Source organism: Bubalus kerabau, chromosome 14, assembly GCF_029407905.1.
Source record: "Bubalus kerabau isolate K-KA32 ecotype Philippines breed swamp buffalo chromosome 14, PCC_UOA_SB_1v2, whole genome shotgun sequence".
In the NCBI taxonomy this organism is placed as follows: domain Eukaryota; kingdom Metazoa; phylum Chordata; class Mammalia; order Artiodactyla; family Bovidae; genus Bubalus; species Bubalus kerabau.
Window position 1 is genome coordinate 72,957,624 of NC_073637.1, and position 15,813 is coordinate 72,973,436.

Genomic DNA, 15,813 nt, shown 5'->3' on the forward strand with positions numbered 1-15,813 from the left:
ATTCAAGGCCTCCCACGTGAGAAAGTTCCCATCACACGGCCGTGTGCCCACTCCCACTGTCTCAAAGTCATAGAGAAGGAAGCCTTTTTAAAACTGTTGGAAGCTAATCATGAACCATCCTAGCACACGGAATCAGTATTGCAAATTGGGAACTGTGAATCCTGGTCCTGTTTTTTTCCTACAGAAATGTAAATATGGGAGCGTTTCCACCAACAGGAAAATGAAGACCAAAGCGGATTCGGTGAGGGTTCTTTCATGGAGTGCACAGCTCTGCTAATCAGGCTTGCTTCCTACTCTGAAGACCACCTAGGCAGGCTCCCAGACCCGGGCCTCGGGAGCAGGGCTGGGGGAGACCCAGGTACAGAAGCAGACTTCCAATAATGGGGGACGGAGAGGCTGGGAGGGTGTTGAGGTTCCCCTTGTAATAACAGATCACTCTATGGTTGTGCTAAGTCTATAGTTTCCCGTAAACTTAGGCGATATTAGCAGCTTCTTTCCTGTTCTTTTTCTTTCTTCCCTCCCTTCCACCTTCCTTTCCTCTCTCCCTCTCTCCCTTCTTCTTCTTTTTTTTTTTTTTTGACAAATGAGGGAACTGTAGCAGAGAAATAAACTAACATTCTCAAGCCAGTGGTGGGCAGAGAACTGATCTATGATCTGCTGCTTTGTGTCCAGAGCCTGGTGTCTTGACCACTGTGCCACATGACGTCCCAGTGACCTCATCTGGGCGTCACGTCAGGGTCAGCCCTGCTCAGAGGTCAGATCATCACTTTGCTCATCCTAGACGGTCCTTTACTGGTTCCTCTTAGATCGGCTTCTGCTTGGGGAGTTCAACCTCAAGGCTGCCTTCATGGTGTTAACCTGTAATCAGCTCCTAAACTTCCTTTTATTTTGTACCCAAATGAGATCATTATCTTGCAGATCTTATTCAAAGCCGTCTCTTTGTAGTTAGCCCATGGCTCTAGCCTATCGAGACTGCTTTAAATCCTTCTGATAATAGCAGAGTCTTCTCTTTTCTCTCTTTTCCAATCCAGTGCAACATGAAACAAAAGCCACAACTCTCTGAAAATCCCTCCTGTTTTCAAAAGCTTTGACATATTCAGCAAAGATCTGTTCCTTGGTGTCTCTGTGTGCTGTGTTTATTTTTCACTTTGCTGATTCTTGGAGAATAACTGGGCCCAAGTGTGCCTTTAGATGGCAAACTCTTGGGGGAAAGGGCTCTGCTCTCTGCTTTGGCACACGATACCTGTTACAGTGTACACCTGGGGTCCCAGATAAATAACAACAATCCAGGACTATTTCTTACCTCGAGAGCTGCATGCCCGACCCTGTTAGCTTTCTTTAAGGAATATCCGAGTGACTGATCTCACCTTGATGTTGGAGGTGCCTGTCTCTCTGCTGCTTTGTTCTTTGCTGTTTCTGCTCTGTTCTTGGGAGCTGTTGCCGAGCAGTTGAGCTTGAGCTGGCAGAGGATGCTCACCTTTATGGATGTTCCGGTTCTGAGCCCAGCCAGGCAGCCTTCTTCCTCTCTTCCCTCCGCACCGCAAAACCCTCCTCTCCCCACCCTGTTGGTGCCCAAGTGTGAATCCTGGGTGATTGCCAGGGGAGAGAAGCCAGAACAGGAGGAGGCAAAGAGGTGGGAGGGGACAGTTATTTGCTTTTTGGCAGGAGAAACGACTAACCAAAGCCTCACTTTTATAGGTTTTTGCCAAAGGGTCTTTGGTCTTTGGTTTTCTCACGAGAGGGGAAGTGGGTAGGGCTTGCAGCTTTCTTTTGTTAGCTCTGGAAAGAATAGCTTAAATATAGTTAACATGCATGTTATCATCTTCAAAATCTACAAGGAAAGACATCCTGGTTGGCTCCAATGGATCTGGAAGCAAAGTTGCCTGCTTTGGCTGCAGCCAGATTCGATTACTGTAATTCTCTCAAGTGGCTCTTTTGCCAACAAGTAAAGTGGTTCTTATGGGGGGGCTAGGCCTCAGTTGAGAGGGAGAGGCCCATAAATCATCTCTATTTGTTCTCAGATTTAGAATAGCAAATCCACTTTTAATTCCTCCCACTTGAGTTGCTGTTGTGTTAGGAGGGTAGTTCTTTAGCAGACTGACAGGTCACACTCTTGAATCACCTGGCTCAGTCCTGTGCCTCCTGGCCTTTCTTGGCAAGCCAAATGCCATCGTTAAACAGTGCTTATATTCTCCATTAAATAATCCTTTTAAACATTCCTTTTTATCATGCTCATGTCTCGTTCACTCACTTCCAAAGCAGTCAGGCCACCATTTTTGTCTAGGAAATTACTACAGTATCCTGTGCTGTGTGATATATATATATATATATATATATATATATATATATATAAATATATAAAATTGGTATTGACTCTATGGTCAAACATTTTTATTTCAAAGAGTAGCTTTATCTCTAAACTGATTTTAATTTCTGCCTCTGAGTCTTGAGCTTGTTTTCAAATAAAACCTTGCCAATGCAGGAATTTCTTGATCAAGATCTACAAAACGGCCATGCTCCAGTTCATGCTTTAATTAGTTCAGTGTTCAACTGTATCAAGATTGTTTTCTCTGTACAAAATTTCTTCCTCTCCATTTCTCCTGATCTAACTTTCAAATACTCTGAGGGAAGGATAAGTCACTCTTGTGATGTTGAAGGCTGGGAAGTCCTCATGTATTTTCTGTTCTGCTATTGTTCTAGGCTGGATGAAGCACAAGTTGGAATCAAGATTGCTGGGAGAAATATCAATAACATCTGATATGCAGATGACACAGCTCTTATGGCAGAAAGTGAAAATGAAGTCGCTTAGTCGTGTCTGACTCTTTGCAACCCCATGGACTGTAGCCTACCATGCTCCTCCATCCATGGGATTTTCCAGGCAGGAGTACTGGAGTGGATTGCCATTCCTTCTCCAGAGGATCTTCCCGACCCAGGGATTGAACCCAGGTCTCCCTCATTGTAGGAAGACACTTTACCGTCTGAGCCACCAGGGAAGTCTGTAAGTGAAGAGGAACTAAAGAGTCTCTTGATGAAAGTGAAAGAGGAGAGTGAAAAAGCTGGCTTAAAACACAACATTCAAAAAACAAAGATCATGGCATCCGGTCCCATCACCTCATAGCAAATAGATGGGGAAACAATGGAAGCAGTGACAGACTTCATTTTCTTGGGGTCCAAAATCATTGCAGATGGTGACAGAAGCCATGAAATTAAAAGACACTTGCTCCTTGGAAGAAAAACAATGACAAACCTAGACAGCATAATAAAAAGCAGAGATATTACTCTGCTGACAAAGGTCTGTTTAGTCAAAGCTATGGTTTTTCCAGTAGTCATGTATGGATGTGAGAGTTGGACCATATAGAAGGCTGAGCACCAAAGAACTGATGCTTTTGAACTGTGGTGTTGGAGAAGACTCTTGAGAGTCCCTTGGACCACAAGGAGATCCAACCAGTCCATCCTAAAGGAAACCAGTCCTGAAACTTCACTGAAAGGACTGATGCTGAAGCTGATGCTCCAATACTTTGGCCACTTGATGCTAAGAACTGGCTCATTGGAAAAGACCCTGATGCTGGGAAAGATTGAAGGCGGGAGGAAAAGGGGACGAAAGAGGATGAGATAGTTGGATGGCATCACTGACTCAACGGATATGAGTTTGGGCAAACTCTGGGAGATGGTGAAGGACAGGGAAGCCTGGCGTGCTGCAGTCCATGGGGTGGCAAAGAATTGGACACGATTGAGCGACTGAACAACAGCAGCAGCAGCAGTGTTCCTGTCATCTGTTTTCCTACTCTGGCTGACACCTGGAGGAATCACACAAGAGCAACCATCCCTCCTCCTGCCCCACAGGTGGCTGCATTCTCCTCTCCCTCCTGTTGAAGTTCCCGCCCAGAGGGGCTCTTAGAGTTGCTCGTTGCTGATGCTGGTGGGGCCCTGTCTCGTGCATGTCTGTATGCACAGGCCAGCATGTTTTCCTTCAAGTCTCACACAAAGACTGTCACCTTCCAACTGTACCTGGAAAATGTGTCAGCAGTTTTGTTTTCTTCCCCAGACACTCTGAACATCACAGGAGAATGCCCTGGTACCGCTCAAGCCCCTAGTTTGGTCAGAGGTGGAAGAGAGTAACAAATTCCCCACTACTCATTCTTTCCATTTTTGATCTTGGTGGGATTCCTCCATCTCTCCTTTTCTCACGAGCTCAAGCCCTTTAGGAATGGCAGAGCGGAATGGGCGGTGGTGTTGGGGGTGGGAGGTCAGGTGAAGCCTGGCTTCTGCTTTGCAAATGTGTACCTATATCAACTTTCGTACACCAGAGGTCTTTTATCTCAAAGACAAGACTTGGGAATTTCTTTTTACTGCCTCCCATATATATCAGCTATATGTATTTCAGATTTAGAATAAAACAATCAACTTTTCACGCCCTCCTTTGGATTGATATTGGGTTGATGAAGGGAACAACGACTTCCCCATGGCAAACGGTGACTCAGTGTCTCCTGGTATGTATGCCAATGTTGCTGGTCATGAATCCTACATTCTGCTTGATGCCATAAACACTTCATATTTTCCCCTGCTGTATATATATGTGTGTGTGTGTGTGTGTGTGTGTGAGTGTGTATATTTGCATATTTTGGCAACTATTAGTTCTCAAAATATACATGCAAACACACACACATACTCACACATCCAGACAAATTTTATTCATATAATCTATTCATACAAATAAAATTCTCAAGTAAAAAAAATTATATTAAAATGACAAATGTAGATATATTTAGGTCTATTAACTATGAGAACCATATATAAGAAAGAACTAACATAACATCTTTGTTCCTAGAAGAAAATATTTATGGCTTAATCAAAGCAGAAATGAAATGATTAAAGGTAGAGAAATATGTGACTACATTTCCTTGTTTCAGAGGACTTGGAAGCGAGATGATAACCCTTCTGTAATACGAGGCCAGATGATGCTGGAGCTGGGGAGGGCATGCACAGGCATGCTGGGGTGGAGGTGTGGTCCTCAGGATCGTGGGGAGACAAGGTGGAGTCACCCTTACTGGACGTGGCTTGTCTATCTTGTAGATTACCCACAGCAAGCATGGAACTCCAAGACTGTTTTCTGGGCCTCTTGTCCATACTCTTACCAGATGGTGAAGGAGTTACCCTTAATTCCTTCTCCAGTGGCTCTGCATCCATTCAGGTGGCAGACAGAGTGATCTTTTCAGAAAGCAAAACTGATCCAGTCATCCTTCCACTGGAAACTCTGCTCTTTCTTCCCACTGGTCTTAAAATTACAAATATATTTCTTTTTTCTTTTCATGGCTAGCAAAGCCTCTTGTGATCTGGGCTTCACTGGCTCACTCACACCCCCCCACCATTGTGCGGTTTTCTCCCAGCCTGGCTTTTTCTTGCTCTCTGCTATTTGTGGGGCATGCCTCTCCCAAAGCCCTTTGCAGTGTTTGCTATGCCGGAAGCAGTGATTTTTTTCAGACTTGCCATGGTTTCAGTCTTACACTCGCTTGTGTGATTACCGTCTGATGCCTGAGTCTCTCACTGTGCTGTGAAATGTGAGTGCCAGTTCTGCTGATGATGGTAACACCAGGGCCAGGCATGTGACTGGGGCTTAGTGAAGAAATGCACGAGTGAATAAATGCATCCCAGAAAAGGTGTCTTTTAACTCGGATCTGGATGGATGAGCAGGATTTCATCATAGGATTGGAGAGAAGGGCGTCCCAGAGAGAATGATCTGGAACAAGGGCCAGGGGAAACTTGTGTATCGTTTAGGCTTGGATGAGCAGCCCTGAGGAGGTGTAGAGGCTGCAGGCATGGCTGGACACATGACCTGGGTCACGTGACCTGGGAAAGGCCTGCTGAGTCTTATTGGAGACACTGGGGCTTTAATCCAAGCCATGGAATCACTGAAGCTTTTGCAGAAAGGGACTGAGAAGATGAGAGAGAAACTCAACACATGTGACAATGCCAGGTAAAGAATGGGCAGCTGGGAGTCCGCTCAGGAGGCTGTTGCTTAAGATGCTGGGACTTGGCCTCAGGAGGCTGTTGTGAGTGTGCAGAGAAGGCAACTAGGGAGGTGCCAGGCTGGCAGAGACCTGGGCGCCCAGGTGGGGAATCTGGAGGAGAGGCAGGCAGACAGCACGGACCCCAGGACTCCAGGGTATGAACGACCCTCCGGGATAACTTGGGCATGAGGTCTCAGATAATACATAGCCTTCCTTCTTATCCTTAACACCAGAATGGGGAAACAGAGTGTCCGCTCTGAAAGAGGGAGTGACAAGGAGAGGTCGCAAGGGGCGTGTTGAGAAGGTTTGTGGAAAGCTACAGTTTAGCGTGGGTGGTTCCGCAGACTCTCTGCTGAGGGCACTAAGACACTTGGTTGGGTGTCCTCAGTGATGTCCTGAGATGTCTATTAGATCGATAATTTGAAATGGAGTCCTTTTATTCTGATGCATTTTTGGGGAGGCACTTCCTGTGGTTTAATTGCTTATTTGGATGTCTAAGTTATGATTAAAATCCAGAGGAGAGAAAGTGGAGAAGTATATGACGGCATGGTATCAAGTCAGCAGTTAATTTAATCCAGAGTGTTTGAACCAAGGGAGAGTCTCAGTCAGGACTGGAACCAGCCTGTGGGGTACACAGGCACGAAACTCATTTTAAGAAATGTGTGATGTCACCCCCAAGAGACAGGCCACAGACGATAACTGGGTCAGACAGTGTCTCTGAAATTCACACAGATCTGAGCTACAATACTACCTCATTCATTTCCTAGGTCATGACCTTCTTATTTCTGATTCTAAACGTGTATCGTTACTGTAAACAGGAAAGTGTTAAACTCTACTCAAGAAATACAGTGGGAAACTCCAGTCAGCGAACCCATATTAAGAAAAAATAAAAACTTTTCTTAAGCCTTGACTGTATAGCAAAGGATAAAATGATAAATTTGTACTTGTTTAAGTTAAAATGGGCTTCCCTTGTGGCTCAGATGGTAGAGAATCTGTCTGCATTGCAGGAGACCCAGGTTTGATCCCTGGGTCAGAAGATACCCCCGGAGAAGGGAGTGGGTACCCATTCCAGTATTCTTGCCTGGAGAATCCCATCAACAGATGAATCGGGCAGGCTACAGTCCATGGGATTGCAAAGAGTTGGACATGACTGAGCAACTAATGCTTTAAGTTAAAATAAATGATTCAAGTTATGTATGTTTTATTTTGTTATGAGTCTTTGCTTTAATGGAGTAATGGACCAAGTAACTAAAGATGGGTCCTGGATTTTATTTGAGGTCGTATCATATGAAAATCTACGTTTAACTATTATAATCAAGCAGTGTAGAAGAGAAGTGGGAACCGACCGACTGGGATAAAAGCAGATTCTTCTCTCCCACGTCATGTTTGTTTTAGAGCATTGCACTCACTGAGTGGAATGGTTTGAATTATGGGGACATAATTTATTTTTTCTCTTGTGCTCAGGCTTATTCTCTCTCTTTTGCTGAGATCATAGAGTTAAATTCACATTAAGTGCACATTTACACTTTATTGTTATTTCCTTTTCACAGATGAAGAAATGACGCTTAGAGCAGTTGAGAAACTTGTCAGCTTCCAGAAGCTTTTACAACCAAGGAGAGCACTTTGAAAACAAGCCCTGAGGAATGTTTAGGCTTGCGTCTGGGTATGAGAGAGCTATCTCTCTCAGTATTTCTTACCCATTATCACCCAACTCTTTGCTCAAAGTCAAAACATAGTTGTCATTCTTGATTCCATCCCCCTAAGAGCCAGCCTCACCCTCCAAGCGATAAATATTTAAAAGGTATCCATTTCCATAATTTAGGCTGCTATCATCTCTCACATGGAGATGAGGAATATAGGTAGTAACAAGTAGATGTGTGTGTATGTGTACAAAACACTATATACCAAGCATTATACCTAGCACCCTCTTGTATTAACTTATATTTGCTGCTGCTGCTCAGTTGCTTAATCATGTCCGACTCTTTGTGAGCCCATGGACTGTAGCCTGCCAGGCTCCTCTGTCTATGGGATTCTCCAGGCAAGAGTACTGGAGTGGGTTGCCATTTCCTTCTCCAGGGGATCTTCCCAACCCAGGGATCGAACCTTTGTCTTTTGTGTCTCCTACATTGGCAAGCGAATTCTTTATCACGGGCACTACCTGGGAAGCCAGACTTATATTTATTAATAATTCTCACAATTTGTCCTTGAGGTGAGGGCTGCTGTTCTTCTCATTTTAAAAAACAAGAGAACTGAGATGCACACACAGAGATTAGAGGCAAAGATGACAAACAGCATCCCACTTGATTTTCCTACCTTAGTTTTGCTTTCTCCAGTTCACTTTCCACAACACAACTAGATAGCTCTAAAGTAAAAATCTTACTGTGTTGCTCAAGGAATCAAAGTCTTTTCCTCTCTTCCTGGCTTCTTGCTTTCATTTTGAGCCTGTATTCTCTACCCCTCTCCCATGGGGCCTTGCCTATGTAGGAATAGTAACTGACAGAAAATTAATGGTGGAGGATTTGTACCATGGATGGCTTGGGGGAGAGCTGTCTTTGGACCAGCACCTTTCTTGATGCCTTCAAAGGACTGTGTGTTCCAAAGATGGCCACAACAATATCTCTCCCTCACGTGGTCTTCTTGCAGTGTGACACTGAGAGGTAGGATCTACGTTCCCTTCTCTTGAATCTGGGTGAGCTCATGGCTTTGGTTATTGTGACATTATGGAGCTTCCACTGCTAAGTCATAAAAGGTGAAGCTCCTTTGTGCATAGGTCACTGAAATCATTGCTCTGAACACTTAGCTTCTGGGTAAACACTCAAAATGACTTGAGGCCATTGTGCTGTGAGGAAGGGCAAAGGAGCTCATGGGGAGAGACCACAGGGAGAAGCCTGGATACGACTGAGGACGGAGGTGCCTGGCTGGCCACCAGCTGTTCCGTTGCCAGCCATCACGTGACTGTAGCCACCTGAGCGACTTGGAGCCAGCATCAGCCAGAGAAGGCCTTCCTGAAGGATGACCAGAGATAGTAAAATGACGGTTGCTGTTTTAGCCACTAAGCTTTGGGACAACCTTTTATGCTGCAATTGGTAAGTGGAACTATGTCCTTCAATTCACACCACTTGAGAGTGCGGCTGTGTGCATGAGGAGGGCCCTCTAGTGTTCTGATCCCTAGTTTGTGTGGGAAAGGGAATTCTGTACGCTCCCAGTTTCTGCTGTTCAGTTGCTCAGTCACGTTGGCTCTTTGCGACCCCATGGACTGCAGCACGCCAGGCTTCCCTGTCCTTCACCATCTCCCAGGGTTTGCTCAAACTCATGTCCATTGAGTCGGTGATGCCACCCAACCGTCTCATCCTCTGTTGTCCCCTTCTCCTCCTGCTATCAATGTTTCCCAGCATCAGTATCTTTTCCAATTAGTTGGCTCTTTGCATCAGGTGGCGGAAGCACTGGAGCTTTGGCTTCACTCCCAGACTGCCATGTTTGAGGATGAGTTGAGGCAACTCCAAAAAGTGAGTGGCTGAGACAATTTTGGGCACTTGAATTGTGTTTCTTCCTGAACTTTCAGGATCTTGGAGTGTCACAGGTGAGGAGATACACATTTGTGAGTTGATTACCTGGTGGCTGTCTCCTGCTTCCATTAGGTGGCTTGGCAGGGAGCTCGCTCATCAGGAGGAGATGATGTCACCAGAATATATTTGCCCTGACCCCCAGCCCTTGGTGGCTCAGATGGTAAAGACTCTGCCTGCAGTGCAGGAAACCCAGGTTCGATCCCTGGGGTGGGAAGATCCCCTGGTGAAGGAAATGGCAACCCACTCTAGTATTCTTGCCTGAAAAAATCCCGTAAACAGAGGAGCCTGGAGGGCTACAGCCCATGGGTCACAAAGCGTCAGACAGGACTGAGCGACTAACACTAGCTTAGAAGTTCCCTTGTTAGGTGCTCGGGGGTGTTCTCTGCCCTCCTCCCAGCTTCTAGGTAAATATTTCCAGCAGCACTGGAGTCCATGCCCCTCTTTGGAGCATTTTCCCCGGAGCATCCACTGTTCGGGGCTGACTACACTCTCTGGGATGTCAGGGAATTATCAGTACGCCATCGCTGCTCTGCTTGTATGCTTTTCTCAGTGAATCTCATCTTAGGCTTATTCTGTGTGTCACTGCTGGTGACTTATGCTGACTTGTGCCCAGTACACACAGAAAAAGATCAGTGGCCAACCTATTCTATGGATTTAACCAGCCCAAGCTGGATCAAGACACAGAACGGGAGGTCCCTTTCCTGATTAGCTAAGAGAATATTTCAGCAAAAGCATCTCACTGGATGCCTGTCTCCATGCCTGATATTTCAACATTAGAGATTTATCCAAACAATCAAGATTTTTTTGAGCACCTTCTATATGCTGTGCTATTTATGAGAGATATAATGTTGACTAAACATGATCTCTGTTTTCAAGGATTCTAGAGTTTGGAGCAGGAGTCAGAAAAAGGGGGCTGGTAACTGCAGTTCAGGATGATCAAAACTGGGGCAGGACTATGCCCAGAGCATCTTGAGAGGAAACAGATCTTGGGGGAGACAGGGGGAGTGAGGGATGGACAAGGTGTGAGTTATGTCAGGGCTGAAGGTGGAGTTGGCTGGTGAAGAGGAGGAAAAGTGAGAGAAAAACCTGCCCTCTTTCAGGAACTGAGAAGCTATTTTTTTGCTTCTGGAGATTGAGGAGCCGAAAGAATGGGGAGGAGAGCTTCAGGAGGGGCAGGAGAGGCTAAGAGAGTCTGGAAAGTAAAGGGAGGTGTTATAGCCATACAGGGGAGCTGAACTCTCTTTTAAGGGCAATAAGGAGCTGCTCACCACTGTTTGGTAGAGGAGTGAGTGTGTGGTCAGTCGCTTCAGTCGTGTCTGACTCTTTGAAACCCTATGGACTATATAGCCTTCCAGGCTCCTCTGTCCATGGGATTCTCCAGGCAAGAATACTGGAGTGGATTGCCATGCATCTTCCAGGGGATCCTCCTGACCCAGGGTTCAAACCCATGTCTCCTGCATCTCCTGCATTGCATGCAAATTCTTTACCGCTGAGCCACTGGGGAAGCCCAGTTATAGGAGAGACAGGATGATATTTGTCTTTTAGGAATAGCACCTTGGCTGTAGAGTAGAGTGGATTGGAAGGGGCCGTGGTGGTCATCCAGGTGAGAGATACTGGTGGCCTCAATGGGGATAGTGACAGTGAGGATGAAAAGAAGTGGACACATTTTAAGATGCTTTTCAACGTGATCTCAGAATTTTTGTCCATCCTTATCCTCCGTAATTCCCAGGGCTCTCCCTAAACACTATGCTGTATCCTACTTGTCTTTAAGCATATCAGTTCTAGTCTGTCTCATGTTGTGTGTGTGTGTGTGTGTGTGTGTGTGTGTGCACGTGTCCACCTGCATATGTATACACAAACCCATCACCGAAAGTCAAAGATCATGTAAGATGGTAACATCTGGGAAAGCTGGATCAAGGGTGCATGGGAACTCTCTGTACTCCCTGAAATCTTTTTGTAAATCTATAATTGCACCATAATAAAGAGTTTAAAAAAAATACGTATCAGCTCTTCAGCAGGGTTAGGCACCTAGACTTTTTCCCTTCCACAGTTTTCCCATCTGTCACGTCCTTTGTCTTTTGACTTCTTCTCTATTAGGTAAACTCACACTCGTCCTTCAAGACCCACCTCCTCTGTCTCTCCCCTGACTTCTCTAGGAATGTTATTATTTCCTCCTTGATTCTGCCATGGCTCTGTATCCCTTTCTCCATTATACATTCTGTATGCTTCTGTTTTCACCTTCGCATCCACTTTTTTTTATCCTCGCCACGCTGCTAGTTGCCTGAACAGTCAGCCTGGATGGATACCATCTCTTGCTCTCTGGCTTCTGATCAGGTTTGACCATTGTCAGGAGAAGAGAGGGAAAAGGAGAAATACATCTGGGCTCTCTATTTCCTCAGTTTTCTTTCTGTGGATTTGCCCTGGGCTATTGCTTCTCACAACAAATATTGATATTCTGGTCAATGGTTAATGACTAGCTTGGAGCCTGAGGAAGACTTGAGTTTGCCCACTTCTGTGGTGTAAACAGTCCTACCATGGCCGATTTCAGACAAACAATGTACGTCACGCACTGTAGAGTTGGAAAGAAATGTACAGTCCTTGTACATGGAGTGGAATGCACACCCCGCTGTTGCATTCTTTCCTTCCAGGAAGCTGTGTGTGCTCCTCCTCCAGCCTGTCGCGGGCTGCATCACACAGGTTTTTAGCCCTGGGACACCGTACTATCTCCTGTGGTTTTCTCACCATAGCCATACCTTTGCAAATAGTTCCTTTATTAGACGCTCCTCAAATTATCCAATTTGAGGCACCATCTGTTTTCTGATGAGAGTCTGATTCACCAAGTTATACTGTGTGGAAATGAGTCATTTAGAAATCTTTTCTCTTCCTGTACTGTAAATACCAAGACTGCAAGGATGATGATTTATTAATTTTTGTATCTCTAATGTCTATCCAAGGGAGAGTGTGGGCAGGCAAAGAAGAAGAAACTAAGTTTCATTGAGCATTTACTAGGCACCGGATACTCTATCAAATACTTTAGAAATACTCTGTCTTTAACCTTAAATCAAGTTAATTCTAGGCCCTATCGTTCAAGGCATTTACAGAAGAGGAAATTGAGGCTCAGAGTGGTTAAGTGACTGTTCAAGGTTGTGCTCTTAGAAGTAGTCGAATGGATTTGAACCTGAGTGTCTGGCTCTGAAGTCTATTCTTTTTGCACTATTGCCTCAATTTATTGTTATTAAATGAATGGAAAAGATAAAGTGATTGCCCTCAGCGATGCCTGATAAGAGGCACCTGTAAGTGCGAGAGAGAGGGAAATTGGCTTCCTTCTGTTCCTGGGACAAAGTTTCTAGCAATCTAATAGTTTATAAAATGCAAACTATCCCATGTGTAAGCATTCCCTTTGAACAGGGTATTTTAGAGAACATCAAGAAATTCATGTATTTGTTGTAAATCTGGCAGATAATTTCATTAGTAGCTTAACCATTTGATATCTTAAAATAGTACTCAGCTACTTATCATCTCCTTAAGGTTTAAAATTAGCTTAACACTCTGAGAAGAGGAAAACCATGTCTGTTTAGTTTTGCCTTAAATGATGTGGGGAAGTGGTAAATATGATCCATTCAGGAGAAATTTTATAAAAGAAAATCATGTTAAGTCATCATAGCAGCTCAAATTTTGGGCTCTAATCTTTCCATCTAGAAGATATCAGTGATTTTAGTCAAGCCTTGGAATGATCTGTGGGAGGTCTGCTTTAAAGATACATCTGTAATATATTTCTGCTCTCTTAGGAGGGTTGATACAACTAGTATTTTGTTTTAATAATTAAAAACATTTGCTGGAAAAATTGTTGCTTGTTTGGGGAATTTCAGCCTAAGATACCATGAAAAGGAACCCGGTAGGTATAATGGACCTATTAGAAACCTGAGTGAGAAAATTATATATCTAATTCTGGCTTGATCACTTGCCTAGTTTTATAACTATAGCTATGTCACTTAAAAGTTCTGTGCCTCAGTCTCCTTATACATGAAATGGATAGTTAAATTCAATGTAGACTAATATCTTCCTAGCTTAAGTAAGGTTATAAAATGCTTAAGAATTTTTTCTTTTTAGTAAAACTGTTATAATTTTTCTACATTTATTAGCCATATCTTTATCCCAATTTTATTTTTTGTTACAGTAATAATTTAATTATTCAATAATTTTCCCTACTTATCTATTTACCATCTATCTATATATCTATAACCACCAAAGAGAAAGGGTATTCAATGTCCAATACAAAGATACAAAAAAACAATCCCTACATTATAGTTTTATGTAGCCTCCTATTCCCTAACATGTATATTGTATCTGTGTGTGTTTGCACGTCTATACCCATACACACACACACACACACACACACACACACACACATATACACACAGAGCTATGTTCTTGTAAATGTTTATCAATCAGGTCTTCTAGGGAAAAAATAAGGTCTGATTTGTAGGATTTGCCAGTTTCTGTGGTGTAACTTCACATTAATGGCCAGTTTCAAGTTACCTGTAGTAAGTTGCTGAATGTGGAGGTGAGAAAAGACACAAAATTGGCTGTTGCAGGCTAGCACAAGCTGACTCCAGCACATCTCTGAGTATAGGCAGTCTGTAGAGTGCTAACTGTTCTCTACCTATTATGTACTTTGAGAACTGAATGTTAAGCTTAAAACTAACCTACACGAAGCATGTGATCAGTCACCTAGAGCCAGACATCCTGGAATGCAAAGTCAAGTGGGCCTTAGAAAGCATCACTATGAACAAAGCCAGTGGAGGTGATGGAATTCCAGTTGAGCTACTTCAAATCCTGGAAGATGATGCTGTGAAAGTGCTGCACTCAATATGCCAGCAAATTTGGAAAACTCAGCAGTGGCCACAGGACTGGAAAAGGTCAGTTTTCATTCCAATCCCAAAGAAAGGCAATGCTGAAGAATACTCAAACTACCACACAATTGCACTCATCTCACATGCTAGTCAAGTAATGCTCAAAATTCTCCAAGCCAGGCTTCAGCAATATGTGAACTGTGAACTTCCTGATGTTCAAGCTGGTTTTAGAAAAGGCAGAGGAACCAGAGATCAAGTTGCCAACATCTGCTGGATGATGAAGAAGGAAGAGAGTTCCAGAAAAACATCTATTTCTGCTTTATTGACTATGCCAAAACCTTTGACTGTGTGGATCACAATCAACTGTGGAAAATTCTGAAAGAGATGGGAATACCAGACCACCTGACCTGCCTCTTGAGAAACCTGTATTCAGGTCAGGAAGCAACAGTTAGAACTGGACATGGAACAACAGACTGGTTCCAAATAGGAAAAGGAGTACGTCAAGGCTGTATATTGTCACCCTGCTTATCTAACTTCTATGCAGAGCAGATCATGAGAAACGCTGGACTGGAAGAAGCACAAGCTGGAATTAAGATTGCTGGGAGAAATATCAGTAACCTCAGATATGCAGATGACACCACCCTTATGGCAGAAAGTGAAGAGGAACTCAAAAGCCTCTTGATGAAGGTGAAAGTGAAGAGTGAAAAAGTTGGCTTAAAGCTCAACATTCAGAAAATGAAGATCATGGCATCTGGTCCCATCACTTCATGGGAAATAGATGGGGAAACAGTGGAAACAGTGTCAGACTTTATTTTTTGGGGGGGGCTCCAAAATCACTGCAGATGGTGATTGCAGCCATGAAATTAAAAGACGCTTACTCCTTGGAAGGAAAGTTACGACCAACCTAGATAGCATATTGAACAGCAGAGACATTACTTTGCCCACAAAGGTCCGGCTAGTCAAGGCTATGGTTTTTCCAGTGGTCATGTATGGATGTGAGAGTTGGACTGTGAAGAAGGCTGAGCACCGAAGAATTGATGCTTTTGAACTGTGGTGTTGGAGAAGACCCTTGAGAGTCCCTTGGACTGCAAGGAGATCCAACCAGTCCATTCTAAAGGAGATCAGTCCTGGGTGTTCTTTGGGAGGACTGATGCTAAAGCTGAAACTGCAATACTTTGGCCACCTCATGCGAAGAGTTGATTCGTTGGAAAAGACTCTGATGTTGGGGCAGGAGGAGAAGGGGACAACAGAGGATAAGATGGCTGGATGGCATCACCAACTCTATGGACATGAGTTTGGGTGAACTCCGGGAGTTGGTGATGGACAGGGAGGCCTGGTGTACTGCAATTCATGGGGTCGCAAAGAGTCAGACACGACTGAGTGACT